This window comes from Chionomys nivalis, chromosome 2 (genome assembly GCF_950005125.1).
Source record: "Chionomys nivalis chromosome 2, mChiNiv1.1, whole genome shotgun sequence".
Taxonomy (NCBI): domain Eukaryota; kingdom Metazoa; phylum Chordata; class Mammalia; order Rodentia; family Cricetidae; genus Chionomys; species Chionomys nivalis.
In genome coordinates, this window is record NC_080087.1 from 43,035,141 (window position 1) to 43,053,043 (window position 17,903).

Genomic DNA, 17,903 nt, shown 5'->3' on the forward strand with positions numbered 1-17,903 from the left:
CTTCTTCCATATGGTCAAAGTATCATAATGTTTTGGATCTGCATTTATGTCTGATAACATTGTATATAATCATATTTTAGAAATATGCAATGGATATCTTTTGCTATACAAAAATAGATGAAAACAACAAATACTAACCCAATGAATATTTTTATCATTCTATTTATAAAAAACAGTAGGGTTTCTTCATATGAGAACATATAAATACTCAAGTATCAAGTACAAGGTCATCTACATTTTGTAAAACATTAGTCTTGAACTAATTTTTATGGCACATAGAATTTCTTTATTGTTTTTATTGAGGTATATATTTACTCTACTCTCTTCCCTTACTCTCCCTTCCCCTTCTACCCTCTTCCACGGTCCCCATGCTCCAAATTTCCTCAGGAGATGTTGAATTTTTTCTACTTCCCATATAAATTAGATCCATGTATGTCTTTCTTAGAGTCCTCATTGTTGTCTAGGTTCCCTGTGATTGTGAATTGTAGGCTGGATTTTATTTGCTGTATGTCTAAAGTCACTTATGAGTGAGTATAAATGATATTTGTATTTCTGGGTCTGGGTTACCTCACTCAATATAACGCTTACTAGATCCATCCAACTGCTCGTAAATTTCAAGATGTCATTACTTTTTTTCTGCTGTGCAGTACTTCATTTGTACCACATTTTCCTTATCCATTCTTTGGTCAAGGGGCATTTAGGTTGTTTCCAGGTTCTGTCTATGACAAACAATGCTGCTATCACCGTAGCTGAGCACATGTCCTTGTGGTAAGAATGAGCACCCTTTGGGTATATACTCAAAAGTGGTATTGCTGGATCTTGAGGTAGGTTGTTTCCTAATTTTCTGAGAAATCACTATATTGATATCCAAAGGGGCTGTACCAGTTTGTACTCCCACCATCAATGGAGGAATGTTCCTTTTACACAAAATCCTCTCCAGCATAAGCTGTCATCAGTGTTTGATCTTGGCCATTCTTACAGGTGTAAGATGGAATCTCGGAGTTATTTTGATTTCCATTTCTTTGATGGCTAAGGATGTTGAACCTTTCCTTTAGTGTCTTTTAGCCATTTTAGATTCCTCTGTTGAGAGTTTTCTGTTTAAATCTAGACCCCATTTTTATTGGATTATTTGTTCTTTTGATTAGCAATTTCTTGAGTTCTTTGTATATTTTGGAGATCAATTCTCTGTCTGATGCAGAATTGGTGAAGATCTTTTCCCATTCTGTAGGCTGCCATTTTGTCTTGTTGACTGTGTCCTTTGCTTTACAGAAGCTTCTTAGTTTCAGGAGGTACCATTTATTAATTGTTTCTCTCAGTTTCTGTGGTATTGGGGTTATATTTAGGAAGTGATCTCCTGAGCCAATGTGTTCAAGTATACTTCCTACTTTGTCTTCTATGAGGTTCAGTGTGGTTGATGTCTTAATTGGACTTAAGTTTTGCACATGACTCTATTTTCATTCTTCTACATGTTGGTATCATTTGTTTAATATGCTTTCATTTTTCCATTTTATTTTATTTGATTTTTTGCTTCGTTGTCAAAAATCTGGTGTTCATAGGTATGTAAATTGATATCTCGATCTTTGATTCAGTTCCATTGGTCCTCCTGTCTGTTTTTATGCCAATACCAGGCTGTTTTCAGTACAATAGCTCTGTAGTAAAGTTTGAGGCCAGGGATTGTGTTGCCTCCAGAAGATCCTTTATTGTACAGCATTGCTTTGAATATCCTGGGTTTTTTACTTTTCCATACGAAATTGAGTATTGTACTTTCGAGGTCTGTGAGGAATTTTGGTGGGATTTTGATGGGCATTAGATTGAATCTGTAGATCGCTTTTGGTAAGGCTGTCATTTTTACTATGTTAATTCTACCTATCCAAGTGCATGGAAGATAATTCCATTTTCTAATGCTAGGAATAATAGTAATGTTGAATTTTAAATACACCCTTTCATTACAAACCTATACAATGTACCTAAAGTGTTTGCCTATTTCACTTCCATCATTTATTTCAGAAGGTCTTACTAAATGTATGTTGAAGATTCAGGAAAACATCATGGTGATGGCTTGGAGGACTAAAGCCCCTTTCAAGTCTCCATCACACTAGTCACTCACTGGAAGATGGAAGATGATCCCCACATGATTTAGCCTTTGAACACCAATTCTTGTTATTATCATCATGAAGCACTATATGTGAAATGAACAAATAGGAGATATTTTAAAATGGATACACTGAAAAGCGACTGCAGTGATGAGTCTTATGAATGAAAGGTAGTGTATTTTCTATGGGATGGGTTGTTGTCAACATAGAGGCAAAGCCAATTAGTGTTTTTTTTTGTTTGTTTTGTTTTGTTTTGTTTTTGCAAGCAATCCTAATTATGCCACTAGTCACACTGCATCAGGTCTCGCTCTAAACTGGCTCATTTCATTTAATGCATAATACTGCTTCTCTTTCTGCTCTGTTTGATGACATGAACCCATTCTTGGTGTCTACAAACTTGTTTCTAATTTGTCTTCTGAGTCTTCTTTTGGGGGTATGTGTGGCGTGTTTGCTCACTGTGTGTGTGTGTATTGTGTTTGTGTGCACATGGGCTGTGTGCACATAGGTGAAAGGACAACTTTGGCATCCTGTTTGAACTTGGAGATAAGGTGGCAGCCAATTCCTTCCTATCTTCATGTTTCACAACATTGGGATTACAGTGGCAGGAGGTCATACTTGGCATTTACATGCGTGCTAGGGATTTGATCTCAATTCTGTGTACTTGTGCAGCTAGCTCTCTTACTGAGCTTTCTAAGCAGTCCCCAAGTCACTCTTTAGGATAAAACACTTAAGATATATCTTATTCAGTACGTCGTTAAGGAGCATCATTAGGAATCACTTCCTCATGCTACCTTCTATCCTTTAACTCAGTTTTGATCGAAATCTACTAAATTATATCCCGTTATTCTTTCTACTTACACGAAAGCTTACCAAACAACCTCTTCAAATGGGGTGCTTTTATGGAAATATTTACCACTCTGACAAAGATAAATTTTCATGCTAGAATAGGCACTGAGGATAAAAATGAGCTATAGATTTTTAAAGTAAATTTCTTTATTTTCCGATTATAGCTTCTGAAAACCGACACTTCATCTTTTGATTATAACCAGTTTATCAACAAAAGTGCATCACTTTTTTTATGCCTGCAAGTCTCAGTTAATTGATAGTTCTAAAATAAAAACAATTGTACATGTTCTGTACTGATACACATTTATAATTTGTTTAAATGTATAAAGGCTATATTGTGCCTTCTTAAAATGTAGGTCTCTAAAGCTGCTAACACATCACCAAACTACATTCCCTCAAACAGCACCAGTAGCAATACACATACTGAGGTATAATTTAAAGTCTCCCATTCAGATGACCCAATTTTACCAAAGTCTACTAGGATTAATGTATGAACAAAAGTACTACACATATGCTGTTTGTAGACATGCAATCTTCCCATTCCTGACTCTACCCCTCTTTTCCTTCTCTGTTGCCATGTGCTCATGTAACCTTGACATTAGCTGACTATAATGAAGACAAAAAAAAAAAAGAACCTGAATGTTTAAATGATGGCCAAAGGTATAGTTGGGCCAGGAACTTAGACCACTCCAAAAATATGAGATCAGGAAGATGCACTTATATGCTCCTCAAAAATATTATTATTACATTTTTTATTTATTAATTTTTATTGGTGTGTGTGTGTGTGTGTACACGTGTGTGTGTGTGAAAGTATATGTGGGGGTCAGTTCTCTCCTTCTACCATGTGAGTCCCAGGCATCAAACTCAGATCATCAACATGGCAGCAAGAATATACACACTGAGCCATCTTACAAGTTACCATATTTTGGCAACTTAGTCTTCACTGCCATACAAGATGTGATAAAAACACCAAACACCACACAGAGCATGTAATAAAAGTCTGCACCGTGAATTAATATTTTACTTTTACATATTTCTAAATTAACCTTGTTTCTGAAGTAAACAACTCAAGGGTTTCATCAAGAATCATGTTATCTTCTGAGTAAATCGGGAGTATGGGGACCTTCAGGGAGGTTTGAAGGGGAGAGGATAGGCAGGGAGGGGAGCAGAGAAGAATGTAGAGCTTAATAAAAATCAATTTAAAAAAAGAATCATGTTATTAGTACTGACCAATTTATAATAAATTTCATTTGATCTTAAAATGATGTTAAAATATGTTGACTTCCTGGGACCAAATTTCTCAGAAGCAAGCCTGTTGTGGGATAATGCTGGAGAGATGGCTCAGAGGTTAAGAGTACTGCTTGCTCTTCCAGAGGTCCTAAGTTCAATTCCCATCACCCACATGATGACTCACAGATAGCCATATGTAATGAGATATGGTATCTTCTTCTGGCCGGCAGGCATACATGCAGACAGAACATAATACAAATAACAAATAAATAAATCTTTTTTTTAAATGTAGTTGGGTATGGTGGTGGTGCACACCTTTAATCCCAGTACTTGGGAGGTAGAGGCAGGCTGATCTCTGTGAGTTCGAGGTCAGCCTGGTCTAAAGAATGAGTTTCAGGGCAGCTAAACATACACAGAGAAACCCTGTCTCAAAAACCAAAAATTAAAATTAAAAGAAATAATGTTTTCAAAAAGCCACATAAAGATGGAAAATACAGAGAGTCTGGATACTATATGTTATTGTATGTCTTTGAATTGTTTGACTTATGAGGAAGGAACAACAGCTGCTAAAAGACATTTGAATATAAATGTTGCTGGATTAAACCAATCTATATATTTTGAAAATGCCTTAACTTCAAAATTTAAGCCAAAATATATGCTACTTTGGAGAAGAGGTTTTGCTTTTGTTTCCACAGAAAATGAAAGGCTGCAGATTCATTCTGGGTTATGAAAAATAAGGTTTGATCGAGGAAGACCCCTCCCTGAAAAATCTCCAGTGAGGATGGATGGCCCGAATGATCCAAGGTTTTAGAGCACCTCTCCTGTGGTTTCCTCTGAGTTCCACATCCACAGCAGCTTCAAGACTGCTGGCTGAGATGATCCAGTCTCACAGAATAGTCCAGTAATAACTTAACTATAATCACAAAAATATTACAGGAAGAAAACTGACACCAACGCTCAGTAGTTAAGAGCACTTCCAGAGGAAGTAGGTTCAATTCCTAGCACCCACAGGGTGACTCACAAATTCCCTGTAACCCTAGCTCCAGGGAACCTACACCCTCTTTTGGTATTCATGACCAGCAGGCAAACACAGACACACATGTAGGCAAAATATCCATAAAATAAAATAAAACAAAATCTCTCAAAAAGGAAACAACATACAATTTTTTTAAAAAAAAAATTGTTACTTTAATAGGACAAACAAAAGGCATAATGGTAAAAAGAAATAGGAAGCTTTATCTCTAATAAGGACTTCCAAAACTCCTGCCATGGAAAAAATGGAGAAGCTGTTCTTGAGTGAGATCAGTATCCTCCTCCTCCTCCTCCTCCTCATCATCATCAACACCACATATATCTCTAAGGTATGTGTGTATATTTATGTGTGTATATGACTGTACATGTGTATATGTGTGTATATATGTATATGGGTACATGATGTGTATGTGTGCATGTGTGTATATGAGTGTGTATATGTGTGCATCTGTGTGTGTTGTCAGCACAGTGGAGTAAGAGTTGAACATGGACACACTGATAGTATAGTACAAACAACCACAAATACAAAGTGCATAATCTGAAAAAAATAGCAACAATTAATTCAAGTTTAAGTAAATAGATGATCATGTTTACAGCTTGGAAACTCCACATAGAGTCTGGTCTGGAGGGAAACAGTTTTGTAAGTTTTAACGGTCCAGACAGCCAGTGTCCTGACAAAAGTAAACAAAGATGGAATAAAATCAATGGCAATTAAAATAGAGATTTGAAAAGAATAGAAAGGTGTGATGTTTAAATGACAGGCCTTGACAACTAACTCAACAAGGATCCTGATAGTCTTAAAAATAATAATCAAAACTAAATAGAGTTTATTAAATACATCTGAAAGTTTCAAAGACCATACTACATAATTTGATTCAACTTACAAAAATGGACCTAATTGGTTTGATGAGGCATAGCACCATCTCTCCTCAACAAAATTTGTTAAAAATTAATTAAAAGGAGGACAAAATAAATATGCAAATACAGATTCCACTGTGTTCTGTTACCACAATACTCTTTATAACACACTCCAGAGAAAATGGAATAAAAGTGACATCTTATACTTTTCTCAACATACATTTATTGATGTAAAAGTGGATTACGATGGGTGTGAAATCTATTTCCCATAGTTTTATTCACATATCCCATTCTGATTCCAGGAGATGCTGTGTTATAATGTATAAGTAATCCAGACTCAGATAATAATAATAATAATAATAATAATAATAATAATAATAATAATAATAAAACAGATGCAATGCCACAGTGGAATACATAATGGCAATAAAAGAAAGTCTAATGTTTTAAAAACTACAAATTCACTGTCAAAATGCTATCGGCAAAAGAATAGGAACAGAAATGAAAATGGCATTTAATACACTTCAATATATCTTTTTAAAGAGAATTAGAAGAATAATTTAAAGTTAAAAAATTTAAAAAGATAAAAGAAGCATTTAAAATAAAATCAGAGCTAAAACAAGCTTAGTTTTTCTTACATTTCTAGAAAGTTTAGTAGACTGACGTCTTGGGGTGACAGAGTGAGAGAAGCTGAGGGCCCTCCCTACACGGGATGGCATCACAAAATTCCTAAGGGCCTGAGTAAAACTGTGAAGGAAGAGACGGTTCTCGTCAGTGTGCCTCCTCAGGCTTGAATGCCAGTCTCCTTCAGCTATGCTCCTGTCCTTAAACCTTCAGACCTGGACTTCTGTGTCCACCATCAGCTCACCACCTTTCAAATTATCCAAGAATAACATAAGGTTTGGTTGGCGCAGCCTGAAAACATACAGATCTCACAGCCTGGATTATCATGAAAAATACTTTGTAACAAACCTTGTGCTTTTATGTGTTTATATATAAATTTAATTGTATCAGTGGTTATGTTTCTGTAACAGTCTCTAATACACTTGCACATGTACAAACACACACACACCAATGCTCATTTAGGATACTACTTGACAATTTGTAAAAAACTAATGATTATATGTTCATCATGTCAAAAAAGCAACTTCATGTTTTGAATTGATGCAAACGGAATGGCTAGGCATGTTTCCACTATAAAACTACTCACTTAGCCTCATTCATTAAAGCAATCTGCAATTCTAGAAGTAATAGAACAACTACAGAGCACCTAAGAAGGGGCATAAAAGTATACTATTGCTTATAAAATATACCAAAATGTAATCAAATTCCTCCTTTTTACCTGTAATTACATGCAAAAGTGGTACTAACCAGAACAGGTTGCTATTGAAGTGTTAAGTTCTTTACGTAATCACAAATATCTCATGTCTATATAAATGTATATATGCAAAAGTATACATATGTGTTTATTGGTAAAAGCAAAATTTCCAATAACAGCAACAATAATTGTCTTTCTTCAGTTGGATTATGAGCTGTTTATATTTTCATCTTTACAACATCGTGCATTTTTTCCAAATTCTACAATTGACATACTTTTATTATGAGGAGAAATGATTAAAAAAAATTTATAAGCCTATTCAATTTTACGAACCCCTCTCCACATAATATTGGAATAAGAATCAATAATTCTGAAAAAGGACCATTTCTAGAGCCGTGAGTTATACTTTAAAACTGCACTAATAGTTTTGTTTCTAAGGAATTATTTTACATAGTGACAAAACAAGCCCCTTTTGGCTTTGTATTAAGAACCTCACTAATTCACAGGGCCGCAGGGGTGCATTCAGAAACAGTGGAACCTACACAGAGTTCCCATTTCCTCTTACCATGCCTTTTCCTAGTTAGGGTGAAAACAGGTAGACATGATTCTGAGACCACAATGTAGCACTCAAAGACAAGAGGTTGCTTAGACCAACTAGACTGCCAGACCAGTTGCTTGTTTGATTTTTTTTTAAAAGCCAGATATAGCTTATAAATCTGAGTTGCAGACAGAATTGAATGCCAGAATGTAACACAAGAGAATTTAGGAACCCTACCTCCACTTACAGAAGAGGAAAGGGAAGAATCTTTTTCCTCAAACCCAACCCCAACAGTTGTATTTTTAAATGTTCTCCCTGGTAAAAAAAAAAAAAAAAGTATCCTATAAGCTAGTCCGATGACCAATGGCAGATCTGCTTTATAACCCCAGCTATAACCATCACTGTGACAACAAAATTGGCATCTATGAAACAAGATATTCCCTTGGGGAATTTTCATGAAAGAAATTAAATAGCAGCAGATGGCATGATATGAGCAAATTTTTTCTTGGTCCTCTGTCAAAAATTATTGTACAAGCACAATTTAAAATTGTGTGTGTATGTGGGGGGGAACAAATGTTATCAGCCATTAAACCCAAACTGAGTGATGGCACACACTTGCCTATATTTAAACTATAGGCATTATGAAGCACATGAAACACCCCTGACACACGTTTCACAATAAATACATAAATAAGAAAAGAAGAGCAAATGGCCCTACAGCCCACCAAGTCTCACCTACCGGTGCCTCAGGGTAGATAGCTGAGTTCAGGTTGTGCTCCATCTCTGAACCATTGCCATCATGATCTGTGAATGTCAGCCTAAATAATTTCCTCATTCTACCTACCCAACAACAAGCCCAGGACTGTTCGAGTGTACACCAAAGAAATGCCATGCTTCTGCTGTCTGCATATCTTTCCATGACCACGTTTTCCACAGGAGCTAAAAGAATCTTCCAAAATATGAAGCAAATCATGTCACTGACCTTTTAAGAATGCTTTAGTGGCTTCCCAAGGCACCTAGGGTGAAAAGAAAATAGCCCGCAGAATCACTCCCCACATCCCTGGCTCCCTTCAATATTTGTCCATGCAGAACTCCGAGGTCATCTTTTCTTCTTGCCTTGACACTTCAAACAAACTTGCCTTTGGAGAATGCAATACCCTGGAGCTCACATTCCCCTCTACTGGAGGGTTTTCTTTTCTGGAGCAGTTTTCTCTATCTAGAACTTTTCTGGCATCCATTCCTTAGCTTCACCATTAATTTTCAAGGAGCTTTTCTTTCAGTACTCAAGAAAAAGTAGCTCTTTAGAACTGCTTACTTCACTTTACTCTATTTAATTCATAGTGTCTATTACCTGGTATTTCCAGGCTTACAGTACAGTTTCATTAATATCGGAGAACGTGACTTCCTCGCTCAATGTTTTGAATCCATGTCAATAACTGTACAAATTAAATCTACAATAATTACTTTTATTGAAAATTATTTCCCTATATAGCGTATTCTGATTAAGCTTTCCCCTCACCATATCCTTCCGGTTTCTCCCCAACTCCCTTCCCATCAGGATTCATTGCCTTTCAGTCTCTTCTTAGACAATAAACAGAAAAAATAATAAAAATAATAATAAAATAAGATTAAAAAACAAAGAAGAAAAAGAGGTAAAACTGTACAAGAAGCACATACAAATGTTGACGCAGAACACACATTTGCACACACAAGAATCCCATGCAAATACAAAACAGGAAGCCATAATGTATGTGCAAGGGACTTGTAAGGTCACAACAACAACAAAAAACCCTGACTTAACATTGTGAGATAAAGAACACCCACAGCTGTCAGAGATGCTGTAGAAGGAGCTGCAGGCCGCTTCCCAGCCACCGGCTAGCTAAGCCCCAGAATAATTACACGGAAACTGTATTCTTTTAAACACTGCTTGGCCCATTAGCTCCAGCCTCTCACTGGCCAACTCTCACATCTTGATTAGTCGATTTCTAATAATCTGTGTACCACCACGAGGTGGTAGCTTACTGGTAAGATCTTAACCTGCATCCATCTTGGAGAGGAGAGCTATGTCGACTCTGCCTCACTTCCCTATTCCCAGCATTGTGTTCTATCTACTCCGCCTACCTAATTTTCTGTCCTATCAAAGACAGAAGTTTCTTTATTAATTAACCAATGAAAGCAACAGATAGACAAATGACCCACCTCCATCAAGATGCCATTGGGATTGTTTTGTGTTGGCCATCTACTGCTGGGCATGGGGCCTTCCCAAGGTTTGTTTTACTTGGAGAAAACTAATTTTTCAATTCCAAGTGGCAACCAGTTGGAGATAGTTTCTGGGTTAGGGATGGAGTTGTATGTTCACCTCTCTTTTCAGCTCTAGGAACCCCAGAGCTAATGCAGTCCTGTGTTGGCTCTGTGCATGCTGCCACAGCCTCTCTGAGTTCCTGTGTGCGCCAGTCCTGTTGCATCTAGGCCTTGTTTCCTCAGTGTGCTCCATCCCCTCTGGCTCCTACAGTCTTTCTGTGTCTTCCATGGGGTTTCCTGAGTTCTCCCTTTGAGAGCCCTCAATAGCCTTGGGAATAAGCTAGGTTATTTGGAGGTCCCCATGGGGCCTTGGCCAAGAATTTGATTATGTGCAACCCATTCCTGGAACTGAAAGCTTTATTTGGAGACAAAAGATGCCCACCTGGAACTTTGTATATATCATTATTTGGTGATTTCATTTTGATGTCCCTCATATATGAGTATATTTTAGGACACTTCTCTTGATTGGGTTTCTATAAGACCCTTCAAATGGTCCTTGATTTTAGCAATATCTCCCTGCATTCTCTCGCTCACCCCCCTGCTCCCTCACACTCCCCATTTTATCCTTCTATTCCAACCATCTCCTCTTGTCCATTCATAACTATGTATTCTTTTTTTTCTCTTTTTATAATGATCCTTTCCTCCCCACTAATCCCTTACCTATGTGGTTAATTGTGCCTTGCTTATCAATAATTTAACAGCTAACATTCACATTTAAGTGAGTATATCCTGAGTCTCTGTTACCTCAAGGTGATTTTTTTTTAGTCCCATTCATTTACTCATTCATTTTTTGATGTCTCAGTAATAATCTATTGTATAAATATAACACATACTCTTTATTTGAAAATAACAATTTCAGTGATTGATTGATTCTAGGTTGTTTCTAATTTCTGTCTTTTATAAACAGAGCAGCAATTAATATGGTTGATCAAGTGTCCCTGTGGTAGGATGAAGTATCCTTGGGGTATAAGCCCAAGAGTGTTATAGCTGGACCCTGTGTTAGATCAATTCCCAGCTTCCTGAGGAACCACCACACTGATTTCCACAGCGGTTGTACAAGTTTGCACTCCCACCTACAATGGATTAGCTTTCCTTGATCCACATACTTGCCAGCAGGGGCTGTCAATTGTATTGATCTTGGTCATTATGACTGGTGTAAGATGAAAATTCAAAGTTGTTTTGGTTTATATTTCCCTGATGACTAAGGATGTTGAACAGTACTTTAAGCGTTCCTTGGCCATTTGAATTTCCTTCTTTGAGAATCTTAGATTTGTGCTCCATTTTAAACTGGGTTATTTGTTTTCCTGATGTCTAGTTGTTTTATTTCGATTTCTTTTAGTTCTGTACACATTTTGGATATTAGCCATCTATCGAATGTGTAGCTTGTCACTTTGTCTGAATCATGGTGTCCTTTGCCATACAGAAGCTTTTTAATTTTATGAGGTCCCATTTAATAATTTACAACAAATCCTTTTTGAAAGAATTATGCAATCATTCTTTAAAAAGATGTCTAATTATGCAACAATAATTTTAGATGTTATAATACTGAGCCTGGAGAGCCAAGGATGTTAGAATCCTGTAATTCATTCTACTTGTCTTCTTACACAATAGTGGTAACAGACATAAAACAAGCATTAAACTTTTGGTTCCTCTTCTCCCTCCACAAATTGAAAAATTGGAGTCAAACCAACTTAAGGGCTTTGAGAGCCTGGCTAAGACCAAAGCAGTGTTTCTTCAGTATCTTTAATGACTACACTCTTTGTTAGCTCATTTGGTATCTTTAATGACTACACTCTTTGTTAGCTCATTTGGCATCATAGGATATACACGTTATTGCAGGTGATGTTTTTAAATAAAATTTGCCCGCATAAGTTCCTATCATACTTCATACTTTCTAGCCCTCTTGGACCATTCCTGTGAACACCAGTTCCTGAAGGGTGCCGTCCCAACATCAGCTCCTATGGCTTCTGACTAAAGAGTTAGCTCAAGTTGCTACATCCAGTTGTAGCATATTCACTGACAACCTGAGCTGTAAGAACCTTGGTCCAGGATGGAAACCTACAAGGTAAATATGGACCCTGAGATACAAAATCTCCCAGTAATATCTCTCTTGTCTCTAAAGCTTTCCCACTGGCTAAACTGTGCACCATATCCTTGCTTAGCCACCCTTTATTTCCAGACCAGACTTCTCTGTTTCATTAAGTTTTTTCCTATGGACACACCACAATAAATTACAACTGTGTAAATGGTCCTCTATGGTGTTATAAAATGAAATATGAAAATACCATTGAGATATTTATTATTGTTGGTTTTTCTTTCAATATAGCACATAAGTGTTGGGATTTTTTTCAAAAAAGGAAAGTTTATTTTATAGTGAGAACATGTCACTATTATTTCTAAATCCTGATGCAGTCAAGATCAGCAGTTGGCACAGACACAGACCACAGTACACTTCAGTGATTTCATACTGAGTCATTTGTGTGATATAAAGGCACATTGTACTAAGAAAAAAAGTGTTAAAGAAAAAAGATCTTCACAGAAAGAAGCCTAATGGGAATGGACATGCCAATGATACAAGATTAAGGGGAAGATGGAAAAACTCTATCATGAAGGAAAGATACTTTGAGTTTTTCATATGAAAGGATGACAAGAAAGACAATGAGAAATTCCTATTCAAAGAAAGACCATAGTCTTATGACAAATATTGTCAAATGAATGGACTTTTACATGTTTTAAATTAAATGAAATTTTAATGAAAAATAAAATGCTACCTAACATTTGAACGTGAACTTTAAACTTAAAAAGATTACTTTGAAATCCTCACTAGTAAATATTTCCATATTACAATATCCTATTCAGGTAAATACCAACATGAATGAAGCAGACATTCAGGCATGAAAAGTATACAGACGCATTATATATGTGCCTTGACTTGTAGAGTTCTGGATTTGTACTCCATTAAAACGTAGAAGGAGCAGCGGGCTACATTCCTGCCTAGCTCCCACACGGCTAGCTTTATACCCAAAATAACAACACACAAATTGTATTCTTTTAAACACTGCTTGGCCCATTAGCTCTAGCCTCTTACTGGCTAATTCTCACATCTTGATTGACCCATTTCTAATAATCTGTGTAGCACCACGAGGTGGTGGCTTACCGGGAAGGATCTTAACCTACGTCCATCTTGGAGAGGAGAGCTATAGCATTTGCCTCACTTCCCTTCTTCCCAGCATTCTGTTCTGCTTACTTCGCCTACCTAATTTTCTGTCCTATCAAAGGGCCAAGGCAGTTTCTTTATTAATCAATGAAAGTAACACATAGACAGATGAACCTCCTCCATCATATTAAAAGAAGAGAATACATGAAGCAAAATCAAGGAAAATCTGGCCATCCAAAGCAGGACTCAAGTGGCTTAAGAACTAGAAAGCACACACCTAGTGCTACTATGGATGTTGGCTCTGAATCAGACCCTAAAAGCAGCCAAGCTCAGCTACAACTAATTAAAAAGATGCAATCCAGAATCTATAAGAGACAACAACTAGGAAGCAACTGCATTCCAGGGAATTTTTCTGTGTCTATTTTCTCTTCACTCTTCTTGGTTCTTCTCTCCCTTCCTTCTCCTCCTCACCTTCCTCCTAATCATTGCCTTCTCCTTTCCATCCTTCATGTCTCACTCACTCCTCCTCTTAGCTCCTTCTAGATCTTTCATTCAAGAGTGGGCATTGAACCCAGCATCTTGTATAAGCTAGGCAAGCACTCTATCACTGAACTATACCTGTGAAAATATTTATGAAAGAGAATTTAGAAGTAAATTAGTGGATGAAAATTTCATAGTAACAAAAACAGGTATTAATAACAAAGGGAAACAAGGCATAAAGAAAAATGTGTATGGTACAACTTCAAATAATGCTTCGAAATTATAATAACAATGCTAAATTAAATCAAACATAATTGTGTTGGTAAAATATAGGATAGACAGTTTACAACTGGTAGCTTCAACAAGCCAAACTCTCAAATCTTATAGTGGGAGATTAATAGAAAAATGTTAGTCATTGAAAATGTAAGTGGCAGCCATGCAAACCTGCTACTTAAATATATAAAGTAAAGGTTAGTAGAAATAGCTGAAAGAGTTGAAAGTAGTTTCTTAAGGATGGGAAATAGAGCCTCTGTTTGTGTACAAACATAACTTTAGTCATGTCATGCTAAAAAAGAGAAGGGAAGAGCTTTGGTCCATTTCTATCTGATCAAATGTTCAAGCACTTACACCACTAGAACAGTTAAATACTTTCCATTACAGGTGCCTAATTCAAGAGTAACTATTGAAAGGCACTAGTCAACAGGGTTAAACTTAAAGTTATCTGGAAAAACAAACTTCCAAAAGAACAAAATATATAAGAACTAACATTTGCCAATTACTAATTGTTTACATGTTATATATGGAACTTAATTCTCACAATATCTTATAAGCATAACAGTCTCCAAATAACACAGGAAAAAATACACATTTTGAAAATACCAAACTCCCATAACCAGAATGTAACAGCAACAATATTTTGCTTACTTTAGTAGGAATACTTACTTCACACAAATCCAAATGTCTTCTCCACGTTCTAAGACTCAAGTAATAATGTCTCTTGGAGTAACTGAGCTTCATTGAACTGGAAATCAAATCTCTGCTGGCTAGTTTACATATTACTAGAACATTCTATGCACATTAGTGGAGGAGAAATCTAAGCATCAATGAGCTGTGAACTCTGCATGGTATATTAATGACTGGGCTGTCAAGACATAACATTCCCCCAGTGCAATAGAGGCTTGAACATCATGAGAGCAACCCAAGATTTTCTTATTGGATTTAAAGCCAGCTCCCCAAGAGAGCACCCATATGTGGCATAACTATAAGATTAAGAAACTACAGTTATTGCCCTGGAATCTTGTCTACTTCCCCCTCTCCATGCGGATGACTATATGATTTTCTTTGGGTTCACTTTCTTATTTAGCTTCTATAGGATCACACATTATATGCTTAATGTCTTTTATTTTATGGCTAGAAACCGATTATGAGTGAGTACATCCCATGTTCCTCTTTTTGAGTCTGGGATACCTCACTCAGGATAGTGTTTTCTATTTCCATCCATTTGCACGCAAAATTCGAGAAGTCATTGTTTTTTACTGCTGAGTAGTACTCTAATATGTATATATTCCACACTTTCTTCATCCATTCCTCCATTGAAGGGCATCTAGGTTGTTTCCAGGTTTTGGCTATTACAAACAATGCTGCTATGAACATAGTTGAACAGATACTTTTGTCATTTGATGTGGCATCTCTTGGGTATATTCCCAATAGTGGTATTACTGGATCTTGGGGTAGGTTGATCCCAAATTTCCTGAGAAATCGCCACACTGATTTCCAAAGTGGTTGCACAAGTTTGCATTCCCACCAGCAATGAATGAGTGTGCCTCTTTCTCCACAACCTCTCCAGCAAAGGCTATCATTGGTGTTCTTGATTTTAGCCATTCTGACAGGTGTAAGATGGTATCTCAAAGTTGTTTTAATTTGCATTTCCCTTATCGCTAAGGAGGTTGAGCATGACCTTAGGTGTCTTTTGGCCATTTGAATTTCTTCTGTTGAGAATTCTCTGTTCAGATCAGTGCCCCATTTTTTTATTGGGTTCATTAGCATTTTAAAGTTTAGTTTCTTGAGTTCTTTATATATTTTGCGGGTGAGGTGGCATGGGGCAAAGGGGAAATGGGATGAGAAATATGAGAAGGGGAGGATGGGAGGAGCTCGGAGGATTGGGATGGTTGGGATATAGGAAGGATGGATACGGGAGCAGCGAAGTATATATCCTATCTAAGGGAGCCATCTTAGGGTTGGCAAGAGACTTGACTCTTGAAGGGTTCGCAGGTGTCCAGGAATATGTCCCCAGCTGGTACCTTGGGCAACTAAGGAGAGGGAACCTGAAATGACCCTATCCTATACTGATGAATATCTTGCATATCACCTTAGAACCTTCATCTGGCGATGGATCGAGGTAGAGTCTCAATTTGGAGCAACGGTCTGAGCTCTTAAGGTCCAAATGAGGAGCAGAAGGAGGGAGAACATGAGCAAAAAATCAGGACCACGAGGGATGCACCCACCCACTGTGACAGTGGAACTGATTTATTGGGAGCCCACCAAGGCCAGCTGGTCTGGGACTGAATAAGCATGGGTTGATTCCAGACTCTCTGAGCATGGCGGTCAATGAAGACTGATGAGAAGCCAAGGACAATGGCACTAGGTTTCGATCCTAATACATGAACTGGCTTTGTGGGAGCTTAGCCTATTTGGACGCTCACCTTTCTGGACGTAGATAGAAGGACCTTGGTCTTCCCGCAGGGCAGGGAATTTGGACTGCTCTTTAGTATCGAGAGGGAGGGGGAATGGAGTGGGGGGAGGAGAAGAGGAGTGGGGATAGGGGGAGGGAAGTGGGGGGAGGGCAATATTTGGGAGGAGGGGAGGGAAATGGGAAATGGGGAGCAGGTGGAAATTTTAATTAAAAAAGAATAAAAATAAATAAGAAAAAAAAATAATACAAAAACAAAACAAAAAAAAAAAAAAAGAAACTACAGTTAGACAGGTAAGGACCTTGGAGAGAACCTAATAATATTATTCTGTTAAAGGAACATATTATTTATACAACTCCTAATGACATTAATCTAACCATTAACTAGGGCCTCCGTCAATCATAATCAAAGATATTTCTGTTTGAAATAGATGATGATCAATGGTGAGATCCATAACCGACTAAGGTGCAGAGAACAAGATACTGTAGGTATTTCAAACCTAAGGGAACACATATAAACTGCATCCCAGCCACTTCACTTCAAAGGCTCAGGGATCACTGTAGAATGGTAGAAAGGGTGTAAGAGACAGTGAGCATAAAGTCCCACCCCTGTATGAGGAATTCTTGGCAGCTTGTAGCTGCTGGGAGAGCATGGATCAGTTTTCTCTCAGTGTGTAAGCCCCTGTAAGTTGATCTTGCTTGAAGTTGAAGTCCACAGCAGAAACTGGACATGATGAGAATAAAAGCAGTGGTGGTAGCGGAGAACAAGCTGAGTGAGAGAGGGAGGGAACAGATCTGGGAAGACTTGGGTAAGGGCAGATAAATATGATCACATCTCATTGCAGGAAGGCCTGAAAGTAAACATTCTCTGTTCATCTGTCTCTCTCTGTCTCTGTCTCTCTCTGTCTCTCTCTCTCCCCCTCTCTCTTTTTAAATTTTGAAACCATCTTTTTTAAAAATACTAATCCCATTACCTTCTCCAACTCCCTCACCTTCTTCCCACCCCATTCTCAATTCACTCCTCAGAGAGAATGAAGCCTCCCAGTCAACAAAGTCTGTCACATCACTTGAGCAGGACCAAGGTCCTCCCCCTTGTATTTAGGCCGAGCAAAGTATTCCTCCACAGGAAATGGGTTCCAAAGAGTCATTTATCCCAGTTCAATCACTAGGGATAAATACTAGTTCCACTGCAAGTGGCCTCACAACCTGCCCATGCCACATAACTCTTACCCACATTCAGAGGGCCTAATTCAGTCTTATGCTGGTTCCCCACCTGTCAGTCCAGGATCAATGAGTTCCCATTAGCTCAAGTAAGCTGTTTGTATGGGTATCCCCATCATGGTCTTGGTCCCCTTTGCTCC

At 37.6% G+C, this 17,903-nt stretch overlaps 1 protein-coding gene across 4 annotated transcripts in view; it reads right to left on the reverse strand.

Annotated features, from left to right (window-relative positions):
• Nkain2 (sodium/potassium transporting ATPase interacting 2) overlaps positions 1-17,903 on the reverse strand; it is a 1,052,194-nt gene that overhangs the window by 969,605 nt on the left and 64,686 nt on the right. The window lies entirely within an intron of this gene.